Consider the following 13,593-nt stretch of genomic DNA (forward strand, 5'->3'; position numbering starts at 1 on the left):
CGGCTCTTCCCCATGCAGTGGTCCTCGTCCACGGTGCCGTATCTGGGGATTTTGCTGGCGCCTACATTATCGGAGATGGTTACGGCCAATTATGCCTCCCTCAGCAGGAAGATCAAGGACGAGCTTGGCCGATGGAACAAAGGCCTGCTGTCCTGGCTGGGGAGAATCGCGGCGGTCAAAATGACGGTGCTGCCCCAGATACTATATCTTTTCCGAGCCCTTCCGCTCCAGCCCCCGGTGGGCTGGATCCGACAAATGCAGGCTGACATCTCCCGCTTTGTCTGGCAGGGCCGCAGGCCACGCATGAAGAGGGTCCTCTCCACGCTCGCTCCGGAAGCGGGGGGCCTCGGCATTCCGGACCTCCGTAAGTACTTTCAGGCGGCACAGCTTCGCTATCTGGTGGAGTGGAGCAGGTGGGAGTCCGACAAACATTGGCTTTTTCAAGACCAGGCAGTGGCGGGCCGCACCTTACAAGAGGTCCCATTCTTGCGCCGCACGCACCGCCCCCCTAATCTTTACGCCTCCTTTGTTACGCGGGTCCCCCTGCGTGTGTGGGACGCGGTCTGCGAAACCCGGGGCCTCACCACCTTCCCCTCGCCGCTCTCGCCCATTGCGGGCAACCCGGACTTCTCCCCGGGGATGGAGCCGGGGGTTTTCTCCCACTGGGTACGGGCGGGCTGCAGGGCACTCTTCCAGATCTATGGTCCGGAGGGCGTGGTTCCTTTTCAGCAACTCCGCCAGGAGTTCGGCCTGACGGAGCTGGACAGACTGCGCTACATGCAAGTTCGGCATTGGGCCCTCCAGCCTCAGGTGCGTGCCACCGCTGCCCGTCCAATTACACCGTACGAGCGGTGGTTGGCTACTCGGACCTCCGACGCTAAACTGATCACTGATCTGTATAAACACCTACAACCCCCGCCGTTTCACTACTACAACCCGGGGAGGGAGCGTTGGCACAGGGAATTGGGTAGGACACTCAGCCACAAGGAATGGGACCAAATTGCGTATCGGGCTCGGCACTCTGCATACCACACGGGCCTTACGGAGACATTCACTAAGGTGTCCACATACTGGTACTACACCCCGGAGAGACTGTATGAAATGCATAAACACACTGACAAGGGGTGCTGGCGGAGCTGCGGGCAGGAAGGTACCCTTACACACATTCTATGGGATTGCCCAGTGCTGACCGCCTACTGGAAAGAAGTCTTGGACGAGGTGGATGAGCACTTTGGGATAGAGCTGCCGCGTCTCCCGGCGTATGTCCTGCTGGGCCTCCCCAATGCCCTAATGTACCCACTGAAGTCCCGCAGGGGTAGGCAGATTGCAATAGCGCTGGGGTCTGCGGTTCAGAACATTCTGGTCCACTGGCGCACATCCACCGTCCCCTCCATCACCGGTTGGTTGCATAGGCTCTGGCACGTGCTGGGGATGGAGAAGCTGTCGCTTACGGTTGCGGGGGAGGTAGACCAATTTGAAGAGCTATGGCAACCCTTTCTAGCGCTGCTGTCCACTGAATTCCGGGAGCTCACCTGCCCGAGGTACCTTAGGCTTCTCAGGCTGAGGCCGCCGGTGACCCCGGCGGACTAGCTTACATGTGAGATGGGGACCCCCGGGGAGGGGGGGGGAGTGCGGGGCTCCTGGCTAGGGCTGCTTTGATGCGGGACCATAGGACGGGGGGGAGGGGGGAGGGTTGTTGTTTTGTTAATGGGAGGATGGGGGATGGGGGGGGGGGGATGGTGTTCTGTTGAGGTGTTGATGGGGGGGGATGCTCTTGCTCAGCTTTGGGGTCTCGGATACGCGCGTGGGATTCCACAGCTTGCAATTCTAGCGTTCAGTCACTGTGTTCTTCCCTCTGAGCCACCGCGCCATCTATTGCCAACCCTCTGGAGATACATCCCCTCTTCTTTGACTGTATTCCATGTATCCTGCCTCCTATCCCCCTCCCCCATGGTTTGTTTTGTTTCAATAAAAAGTTTTAAACACAAAATAGATAGACGTATTTCATTTGGATATTTATCTTTTAATTCATGTTACTGATATTAACTCTATGTCTCTTCAGCAAATGACAAAGATCCATAGCCTTGTGATGTCGGTTTTCTATGACGTCACTTCTTGTGATGTCACATGCACATTAGAGGGGCCTCACATCTTCCCTTTCGCCCAGGGCCCCACAGGTCCTAGGACCCGCCCTGTTTTTCCATATCCGCTGCTGGGGTGCTGCGCCGTCCACCATAGGCCAGGGCCCCACAGGTCCTAGCGCCCGCCCTGTTTGTCCATATCCGCTGCTGGGGTGCTGCGCCGTCCACCATAGGCCAGGGCCCCACAGGTCCTAGCGCCCGCCCTGTTTGTCCATATCCGCTGCTGGGGCGCTGCGCCGTCCACCAGAGGCATTGTAGACGCACCTGCTGCTCTTACGTGAGGACCGCAGGGGCGTAAATAAAGCTTTTGGAATGGGTGTTTCCTGGTCCTGCCCTGACAGTTCCTTCATTATCTGCAGTATTCCTTTCTGGGAGTTGTGGGAAGCAGTAAATATCTCTGCATTCATTATGTTCTTGTTTAGCTGATTGTATTACATTTTAAAGTTTGTCAATGGGTTTTTAAGTCTGTTTTACATCTTCCTAATATTTGTGTCTCCATTTGAGTACCAAGGGCCAGATGTACTGACCTTAGAAACACTGATGTCCTAATAGTAATTTTATCCGAATCACAATTAGAAAATCAGTATTCCTAATGTGAAAAACGTTTTATTTCTAAATAGCTATGTCTAGTAGGGCATGTTGGAGGGAGGACCACCGGGGAGTCGATGAGACTACTCCGGGGCACCTTCCTACCGCAAAGTTATAGCCGAGCGCCGCTGAGAAGCCCCCTCGGGGAGGTCTTTCTCCTATGATCGTACTAGGCCCAGTAATACCACCACACAGGACTCAATATCAGTTGCTTGACTTGGTTCTTTATCAGCAGTAGTACGTTCAATATTTACAGTGGGATCGAGGGATCCAGTAAGAGTCTCAATGTCTTTCAGAGGGATAGGGTAGCGGGACAGTCTTAGTACCAACCAGGTACGGAAGGGCTCTGCGCCAGACCTTGAGTGCTGGTCTCAGAGCGGCTCGGACGTGGGGAGCCGCGACGGCGTCTGCAGGGCTCGGGTGGTAGTTCCGCTTCGGTCGAGCCGCGACACAGTCAGCAGGGCTCCGGTGGTAGGTCCGCTTCGGTCGAGCCGCGACGAGGTCAGCTGGTGTTGGACTTTGCCCTTCTGGCAGGTTCACCCCTGAACTTTTTTTTGCTTTTTATTGGTGACTTGGTGTGGTGATTTTTGGTTTCTGCGCACTTTCCCTGTGTCCCAGGGTAAAGTGCGTGCGCGCTCTGAGTGCATGTGGTGAGATAGGCCTGCCCTCCCATAGGAATGCATGGGGAATGTATGTGTCCCTAGTAGTTCCTGATGCGTGGGGTGTGCAGGCCCGAGTTTGGTATGTGCGGACTCGTGGGATTGAATGCTGCGCGATGATGTGTGCGGCGTGCATGTACCTAGTGTGGAAGTGCCACTTCTAGAAGTGGGCACTTCGGTGTGCAGTGTGAAATGTGTGCCTTGTCGCGTGATTGGCTGGTCATGTCATGTGACGGGCTAGGGATTCCCCAGAGTCAGGATGAGTCACCCAGTGGTGAATGGGGAGATCAGCAGCTAGATGGGTGGGAGGAGTACACCTGGGTCCTGAATAGGGCAGGGTTTTCCCCACACAATGCTGGCTCCGCCCCCTGTGGTGTGACTGACGACCCTAGCCCTGCCAGTGAATAGAGTGAGGGGCTGAGCACATCAAGGGTGCTCCCCAACCAGCTGCGACTGGTTTTCCCTCTCACCCTGAACCCAGAACAAAGGGTTTTAGTGTATAAAAATGGGGCTGTGTCCCCACAGAAACTGTTCTCTGCCAGGATCTTACCTGAGGGGGGCTGCTGCTGCTGCTGGACCAGAGGACCGCCACTTGGACTACCTCCCTGCCTGGAGGCCCAGTGAGCTGGCTCTGGGTCCAGCCTTGCCCCCCACCCCTGCCCTGCTGCATGCAGGGAAGAACTTTGCTGGACTTAGGTGTTTACTGGCACCCCTAAGCGCCTGGAAGCGCTTTTCTTTCCCCCAAAGCGCTTGGATTTGCCTGTAGCGCTCAGGAGCGCTTTATTGCTGAAAGCCGGTGCCCACCCGGCGTTTGCCCCGTCTTTTCCGATCGAGCGGGAGCCACCCCGCTTAATTAATTATTTAATTGGCGGGTGCCCACCCCGCATAGTGGTGTGCTTGCGGGTGCCCACCCCGCTTATTTGCTTATTCTTACGGCGGGTGCCCACCCCGCCGTATACCGCATCTACGGGGGAGCCTACCCCTCTCATTGCCAAGATTTAAAAATCACCGCTGCAGCCCGGGACATCCAGGAAGTCAGGCGTGCCGGGGGCGGGCCGCCCGGACAACCGGATCAGGAAGTAGGAGGGCGGGAGCCTACCCCGCCTCCCACCGAAGACTGGCGGCTGGGTTGAAAGCCCCGGAGCCGGCAGGAGCCTACCCTGCGCCCGGGGCCCTGAGAAGTGCTGTGAGAGACCACGCGGGAGTCCCAGGTAAGCGGGACTCCGTGTGGGTAGTAGACTCTGCCCTGCCCCCCCCCCCCCAGCGGTGCCGCAGTAGCGGGCCACTCCCACGGGGGCCACCCTAACGAGAACGCTGGTGGCGCTCCAACGGAGAGGAGCACCGGTGTTCATTCCCGAGCGGCCCCGCTTGGCAGTGGGCCGCTCCGACGAGGCTCCCTCCCTCCGATCAGGGGACCAGCAACTTGGGGGCATTCTTGTTTTTAGAGCCTGCGAGGCTCTGGGGGCATTATTCTTTTTGAGTCCATGAGAAGGACTCCAACGAAGGGGGACTAAGTGTTCACCGAGCCCCGGGAGGCTCTAACGCGGTGCCCAGGTGTTTTCAGAGCCCACGAGGCTCCCACGTTATTCGGGGGCATTTTGTTGGTGATTCAGAGTCCCAGAGGGGACTCCAACGTCTGGGGGCATCATTTCTCGAGTCCCTGCGCAGGACTCCCAACACTTGGGGGCATTCTTTTTGGCAGAGCCCAGGGAGGCTCCAAGGTATATTTGTCTTAAAAAGCACAGTGGTGCCCATGCTCCTTTCCCAGCTGCCCAGCACTTAGTGGGCAGCTGCTACGTTTAGGTTGTGCCCCTCCACGCTGGGGGCTTGCGCAGCCTGCGCAATCTTGCCCTGACTGTGAGACAAAGGGCGCCCTAGCCCCCTGCAAGGCCAGTTGGCCTAGGGACTGCCACAGGTGGTGGCTTATGTGAGTTTTTGCGCAGTTGTTCCTACCTGCACCTCTGAATGTGTTTTTATGCGTCATGTGCCTTGTTCTTACACCGCTGAATGTATTTTATGCATCATGTGTTTTCCTTCCCTACACCTCTGAATGTGATGCATCATGTGTAATGTGCGTTTACCCCTACAGGTATTGTGATACTTAGGTGGTTGTTTTCTCCTAGTACAGGTGGTGCTAGTGAGGTCCTGGTTCCCTGCGTGACATTCTCCTAAGGTGGTTAGGGTTGCGTAGGTGGTACTTACCTGTTACCAGTAGTTACTGGTTGTGTGCTACATTTTCTATTTTAGTGCTACAGTGATTGTATGTGCTATGTTCTAAAGTATTATTCCTACAAAGTGTTATTCCTACAAAACGTACTATTTCTAAAAGTGCTAATTCCTGACAGTGGTCCATGTGGCCCTGTCCCCTGTACATATAATCCCTTGTAAATTCTGCCCGTGCCTGTTGGCACATTGTAAAGTGTGTGTTTTTATCTAATGTGTTTTGGTAATACAAAGGTTATATTTATAGAATACCTTGTGTGGAGTTTCCTTTGTGGTGGGCCTTGGGTGTTGTTGCTGGGTGCGCGCGCAAACGCTTTACACATCGCCTCAGGGATAAGCCTGACTGCTCGTGCCAAGCTACCAAGGGGGTGAGCAGGGGTTATCTTTGGCGTGTACCTTCCTTGCCCTGACTAGAGTGGTGGTTTCTGCCTGGCTTTGGCGCAAGCCCTAGCCAACCAGAAATCGCCATTTCTAACAGCTGGGCTCTGATGGTAAGGTTCAACAAGGTCGGGCCGCGACAGCGTCAGCAGGGCCCCAAAGGTTCGTGTAGGTCTTTAGCACGGTGGAGCCGCGACGTCATCAGCAGGGCTCAGAGTGTGGGTTCAGGATGAGTCTTCTTCCGGAGGGTCAGCCGCGATCCGATCAGCAGGGCTCTTGACTCCAGGATACAACTGTTGTCCTGTTGTCGGGTCGCCCCAGATATAGGACTGGAGCCCTTTGATGTCCGGACCCTTGTGCCTGGAGGGGGCGGAGAGGCCGGGTAGGGAGCGGCCAGACGCCCAGCAGGAGAGGCGCCAGGCCCCAGAGAGCTGTGGGGCGATCGCACCTAGGTGTGGAAGGACGGTTGGGGGTCCCATCGATACTGCCCGCCGCCGGGGTGGGAAGGGTTCACGTGGTATGCCCCGGGCCAGGGGTTGGCGCCTTGATGTCGGGCCTCGCTGGGACAGAGGCCGGGTGCAGCGGGGTCACGCAGGAGGTCACGTGGAGTGACGTATAATCCAAAATGGAGGAGCCCCGAGGTGCATGGGACCTCGTGCGGCTTAGCGAGGGGGAACAGGACCACGCCACGAGGCCAGCTCCCACACGCGTCCACCCCAGCTGAAGGCAGGGAGAGTCACCCATCTCCTTGGGGGTTCTCCTCGCCGAGGCGGAAGAATCTGGACAGGCCGTCAGCGTTGGCGTGGTCGTTGCCGGGCCGGTGTTCCACAGTGAAGTCCATCCCTTGCAGCGAGATGGACCATCGCAACAACTTGGGGTTCTCGCCCCGCATTTGCATGAGCCTCCGCAAGGGCCGGTGGTCAGTTTGGACCCTGAAGTGGGTGCCGAAAAGGTAGGGCCGGAGCTTCTTGAGAGCCCATACCACGGCGAAGGCCTCCCGCTCGATGGTGCTCCACCTCTGTTCTCGCGGCAGCAGTCGGCGGCTGATAAAGGCCACAGGTCGGTCGAGGCCCTTGGCGTCCAGCTGGGAGAGGACCGCCCCGACCCCGTACTCCGAGGCATCGGTCTGGACTACAAATTCCTTGCTGTAGTCAGGGGCCTGTAGCACAGGGGCAGCGCACATGGCCGCCTTGAGGGCCTCAAAAGCGGTCTGACAGCGGGGCGTCCAGTGCACCGCCTTGGGCTGTTTCTTGGAAGTGAGCTCCGTAAGGGGGCCCACAATGCTGCCATAATCCTTGATGAATCGTCGGTAGTAGCCTGTGAGGCCTAGGAAGGCCCGGACAGCGGTTTGGGTTGCGGGGGGCTCCCATGCTTGGATGGCGTCGACCTTTAACTGGAGGGGCGCCACCTGGCCACTCCCCACCTGGTGGCCCAGATAGGTCACAGATCCTTGACCGATCTGGCATTTACTGGCCTTAACGGTGAGTCCGGCTCTTTGGAGAGCGGCCAGGACTTCCCCGAGGTGTCCTAAGTGCGCGGCCCAGTGGTCGCTGAAGACGGCAATGTCGTAGAGTTAGGCCGCACTGAAGGCTTCTAGTCCGGCCAGGACCTTGTTCACTAGCCTCTGAAAAGTCGCTGGGGCGTTCTTCATACTGAAGGGCATTGCCCGAAAGTGGTAGTGCCCATCGGGGGTGGAAAAGGCGGATCGTTCCTGGGCGCCGGGAGTGAGCTTGATCTGCCAGTACCCAGCGGTGAGATCAAAGGTGCTTAGGTAGCGGGCGGCCCCTAAGTGATCGATCAGCTCGTCTGCTCGTGGCAAGGGGTGGGCATCGGTCTTGGTGACTGCGTTCAGGCCCCGGTAGTCGACACAAAACCTGAGTTCTGGGGCAGTGCCGGGGGCGGCGGCCTTCGGCACTAAGACCACCGGGCTGGCCCACGGGCTGTCGGACGGCTCGATGACTCCGAGGGCGAGCATCTTGGCGACCTCGGTCTGTATGCAGGCTCGGACTCGGTCAGGTACTCTGTAAGCGCGGTGTCGCACAGGGGGGCTGTCCCCAGTATCCACGTCGTGGACGCACCAGGGGGTCACCCCGGGCGTAAGAGAGAAGAGGGCAGCGAAGGGTTGCAGCAGCTTCTGGCAGTCATGGCGCTGTTCTGGTGTCAGGGTGGCGGAGAGGCGGACGCCCTCCAAGGAGCCGTCTTGGCCCGAGGATCCCAGGAGGTCTGGTAGGGGCTCGGAGTCACTTTCGCCCCCATCATCGGTAGCCAGCAGCAGGCTTAGTTCAGTTCGGGCAAAGTGGGGCTTGAGCCGGTTGGCGGGCAGGACCCGGAGGGGGTTCCTCGGGGACTCCATGTCGACTAGGTACGTGACGGGGCTCTTCCTCTCAACTACCTTGAAGGGCCCGGTCCATGGGTGACCTGACCCAGACTTGCTGGCCCGGCTCGAACTCGATGGTTGAGGCATTTTCGTCATACCAGCGTTTCATGTCTTCTTGGCTGGCTTCGAGGTTGGCTTCTGCCAGGGCCCGGAACTTCCGAGTCTGGTTCCGCAGGGTCAGGAGGTACCGGTAGACGTCGGGAGGGGCATCTTGGACTTGCGCCTCCCAGCCCTCCTTGACCAGGCTGAGGGGCCCTCAGACGGGGTGCCCATACAATAGTTCGAAGGGGCTGAAGCCCAGGGATTTCTGTGGTACCTCCCGATAGGCGAACAGGGGGCAGGGCAGCAGGACATCCCATCTCCTCCTCAGGGGCTCTTCTAGGCCCTTGATCATCCCCTTCAGGGTTCTGTTGAACCGCTCGACCAGTCCGTTCCCCTGGGGGTGGTAAGGGGGGGTGAATTTATAGGTGACCCCACATTGTTGCCAGAGGGATCTCATGTACTTTGAAATAAAGTTTGTACCCCTGTCGCTCACCACTTCTCGGGGGAACCCCACCCTGGAGAAGATGCCCATCAGGGCCCGACCCACCACTGGAGCTGTCACGGTGCGGAGTGGGATGGCCTCGGGGTATCGGGTGGCGTGGTCGACCAGTACCAGGATGAAGCGGTGTCCCAGGGCAGTTCGGGGGTCGAGGGGCCCCACGATGTCGATCCCCACTCGTTCGAACCGGGTGTTGACGGTTGGAAATGGTTGTAGGGGGGCTTTCACTCGACCCCCAGTCTTCCCGCTAGCTTGGCAGGTCGGGCAGGACCGGCAGTGATGGTCCACGTCTCTTCTCATTCGGGGCCAATAGAAATGGGTCACTAGGCGGCTGTACGTTTTGTCCCGCCCGAGGTGTCCGGCGAGGGGCACGTCATGTGCCAGGTTCAGGAGGAACTCTCGAAATCGGAGGGGGACCACCAACACCCGGCCGGCCCCTAGTTCGGCGACTTTCTGCTCGCTATACAATAAGTCATTGTCCCAATAGACCCAGTGGGTTCCCGTGGGGTCCCCCGCAGCCTGGGCGGCCGCTTGCTGTCGGGCCCCCTCGAGGGACGGGCAGGCCTTCTGCTCTTGCTGGAATTGTTCGCGGGTGGGGCCCCCGTCGTGGCGCCACTGGGCCAGCTCGGGGATCTCGCTGAGGGAGGCGGCCTCGTCGGTAGGAAGTTCGGATTGCCCGGCCTCCTCGCCAGGTTCCTCCGTGCCGGAGGAGGGTGATAGTTCGGGGCCCGTCGGCTTGTCGGGGGCCGTGGCAGCGGCTGGTTGGGCGGTCATGGACCGGGTGGTGGCGCAGGCCCACTCGGGCAGTCCTAGCATCCCCAGATGCTCTCGGCGTTCCACCTGGGCCCAGGGGGAGCTCTCTAGGTCATTCCCCAGGAGGCAGTCCACTGGGGCGTCGTCGCGGACAGTCACTTTTAGGGTGCCGGACACTCCTCCCCACTCGAAGGGGATCCTGGCCATCCGGCACATGCTCTCGGTGTTGTCCGCGGTCCGGACAGGGCATAGGACATGCGGCAGGATTTGTTCGGGGGTCACCAGGTGGCAGCGGACAGCGGTCACACTGGCCCCAGTGTCCCGGAGGGCCTCGGCCCGTCGTCCATTGATGGTGACCCACTGTTGGTACTTCTGGGTGTTGCTTGGGATGGCAGCTCGGGGCACCATTTCTCGGGAGCCCAGGCATACAAGCGACATGGCAGCTGGTTCCCACTCGGGGGACCCGCCGTCATGGTTTTCCTCCTCGTCTTCTCCCTCCCCCAGGGCTGCGGCGGCTATTTGCCGGGGAGGGGGCCCAGCGGTCCCGTTCCGTCGGTTCACGGGGCAGGCCGGGTCGCTCGCATAGTGGCCGGTCTGCTGGCAGCCGAAGCAGGTCACTGTCGGTCGTGGTCCAGGCCGTGCGATAGGAGTCCCCCTTCGGCCCAGGGTCGGGGACGTGTGGTTGGTGGCTTGGCCTCGTGGCCGGCTTCTGGGCTGCCCGGCCGGGAATTCTCGACTGCGGTGGGACCCCCCTCCTCCGCCTTGCTGGCGGGGAGGTCCCGTGGTACTCCGTTGGTAGTCCCCCACGGGGTTCCGGGGGCCCCGGGTGTTGACCCATCGGTCTGCTTCGGCGGCGAGCTTCCGGGGCTCGGTCAGTTTACTGTCCAGGAGGTGTTGCCTTAGTTCAACAAAGCAGTTGTTGGCGAGGTGCTCCCAGACAATGAGGTCGAACAGTTCATTGTATGAGGTGACCTTGCTTCCTTTTATCCATCCTTCCAATGCTCGGCTGAAGAAGTCCACGTATTCGACCCACGTGGTACCGGGGAGCTTCTTGCAGTCCCGGACGTGCTGCCGGTACATCTCGGCTGATAGTCCGTAGCGTGTGAGTAGGGCTTCTTTCATGTGGTCGTATGATGTCATCACCGCGTCGGGGAGTTGCAGCAGGGTATCCCGGCCCTCGCTGAGGAACCTCCCCCATAGGCTGGCACCCCAATCCTTCCGGGGTACCCGATGGGAGGTCATGGCTACTTCGTACGCTCGGAACCATTGCTGGATGTCGTCATTTTTATAGTACTCCTTGACGACATCCTTGGGGATGTGAACCTTTGGCTCGGTCAGTGGCAGAGCGTCCCGGGCTCCGGGGGTGCTGGTCTCCCCCGTTTTAGCTTTTAGTTCAAGTTCCTTGAGGCTCCTCCCGTGCTCGAGGGTTAGCCGTCTCTCCTCTAGTTCCCGATGCCGTTTCTTTTCCTCGATTTCCTCTTGCAGCCGTAGTTGCTCCAAGGCTATTTTCTTCTCCGCCAGTAGGAGCTCACCGTCCAGCCGGAGTCGGGCGAGGTCCATTTCGTGTGTCCGGACCCTCTCCCGTTCTCGCATTTCTTCGTGGGAAAGGCTGGTTTCTGGGACGGTTCGCCCCCCATCTGTCGGGGTTGGGGTTGGCAGGTTTCCGTCCCGGGCCGAGGTCCCTTCGGCTCGGGGTGGGGTGGTCTCGGGTTCTGCCCAGGCTTTCAGGGCTTTCTGCATTTCTTCCTTGGTGCCCAATCCTGTGGTTGGGATCCCTTTGTCCTTGCAGAATTGTTTCAGTTCTTTGTGGGTGTATTCTTCCAACCTTTCCGGCTGGAAGGTTGCGGCCACGGTTGCCTCTTGTCCGTCCATGGTTTCCTTTTCTTTCCATCTGGTTAGGTAGTGGGAGCGTTACTTGCCTGTACGATTGCGTCTGGCTCGGATCCCGTCGCTGGCCACCAAATGTTGGAGGGAGTACCACCGGGGAGTCGATGAGACTACTCCGGGGCACCTTCCTACCGCAAAGTTATAGCCGAGCGCCGCTGAGAAGCCCCCTCGGGGAGGTCTTTCTCCTATGATCGTACTAGGCCCAGTAATACCACCACACAGGACTCAATATCAGTTGCTTGACTTGGTTCTTTATCAGCAGTAGTACGTTCAATATTTACAGTGGGATCGAGGGATCCTGTAAGAGTCTCAATGTCTTTCAGAGGGATAGGGTACGGAAAGGCTCTGCGCCAGACCTTGAGTGCTGGTCTCAGAGCGGCTCGGACGTGGGGTGCCGCGACGGCGTCTGCAGGGCTCGGGTGGTAGTTCCGCTTCGGTCGAGCCGCGACACAGTCAGCAGGGCTCCGGTGGTAGGTCCGCTTCGGTCGAGCCGCGACGAGGTCAGCTGGGCTCTGAAGGTAAGGTTCAACAAGGTCGGGCCGCGACAGCGTCAGCAGGGCCCCAAAGGTTCGTGTACCACGCCACGAGGCCGGCTCCCACAGGGCACAAATAGACCTACCTCATGCATACTTATGAGGTAGGTCCCAGTTTGAGACCCATTAGGATTCGCAGCCATCACAGGGATGATGGCCTGCCGAGCTCAGTGGACCATCATATCTGTGAGTGATTTTTAATAAAGCAATCTTGTGTTTTTTTATATGCAGCCCGTTTTCCATAAAGGAAAGCGGGATACACTCAAAAAGTAGGCAGCGTTCCCTGAGACCACTGCTTGTTCAAAAAATATATTTTTTCAACATTCTGAAAATTGGGAATGAGTTACCATCACTTTTAAAATAGTGGTAAAGAATTACTGTTTTGCAACTGGAAATCCGTTGCAAAACAGTAATACATGCCATATCGGTTCAGTATTTGGAAGGGACGCCCAAAACATGCCCCTTCCAAATACCGAACATCAAATGCAAATTGCGATTCGATAATAAGTTACCGCATTAAAGTTTTCATTCTGTACATTTGCAAAGCATTTTCCCAGTCATGAAAGGCCTGATTCTGTGAATCAGGCGGTTGGCGACCGTCAATTTGACCCAGAATACCCAGTTCTTGCACATTTCACCTCACCATGGGGGCACTGACTGTGTTTTTTTAATTACGCCAGTAGGTAATGTTATTAATTATTATACATAGCCACCTGCAGTGCTGGTCCACAGACCTGTGCCTGGTTTTCTTATTGCAGTTGAGTTGTGACATCTCTAGTTACCCAAGAGAAGGAGATCAAGGGGCTCTCAGCTGTTATAGCTTGAGTTGGGGTGTCATACAGCCAGCTGCCAGCTGCCAGAGCCAGTGGTTCAGGTAGAAGGCTTTTGAATAAAATCTGAACAGCACAAAAGTAAGATGTTGGCAAGATGTTTATTTTTGGCATGCTCTGGTTCATTGCAGGAAATAAAGCATCTCTTTGCATATTGCTTATCTTTCTGAGCTATAGTCTCCTTTTCATCTCATTTACATTAAACTGATTGAAATATGTCTGTGCAGCACATTACTAATGTTTGGAGTGTTTCATTTCACACTACAGATTCTGCATGTATTCTTCATGTCTGCAATCATACTGTCTCTTTTATATGGCTGAGGAAGGCACCCAGGATTTGAGAGGTTCGTGGGATGGCTGATGGTGTGACCATGTGTTGTATTAAATAAAACACCTTTTGGCGCACGTGAAACGAGTCGCCTTGAAGATGCCTGACATTCTGAAATAAGCCAGGCCTTCAGCCCTGTTCCTCCATACAAGGGCTCTCCAACCTTTTATCTAATAAGAGCTACTTGCGTTGTTGGAAGTCATTCTGAGCTACTAATATTATTAGTGTTCTAACAGCGTCCACATCAGACAAGATTACATTAGTGGTGACCATTTGCCAGCCATGAGCGGTCATAACTTCAGCTCATCAGGTATGGTCGCCAGCAGGAATGCAAAAAAGGCTTTGTCCGTGTGGA

This window comes from Triturus cristatus, chromosome 4_2 (assembly GCF_964204655.1).
Source record: "Triturus cristatus chromosome 4_2, aTriCri1.1, whole genome shotgun sequence".
Lineage (NCBI taxonomy): Eukaryota > Metazoa > Chordata > Amphibia > Caudata > Salamandridae > Triturus > Triturus cristatus.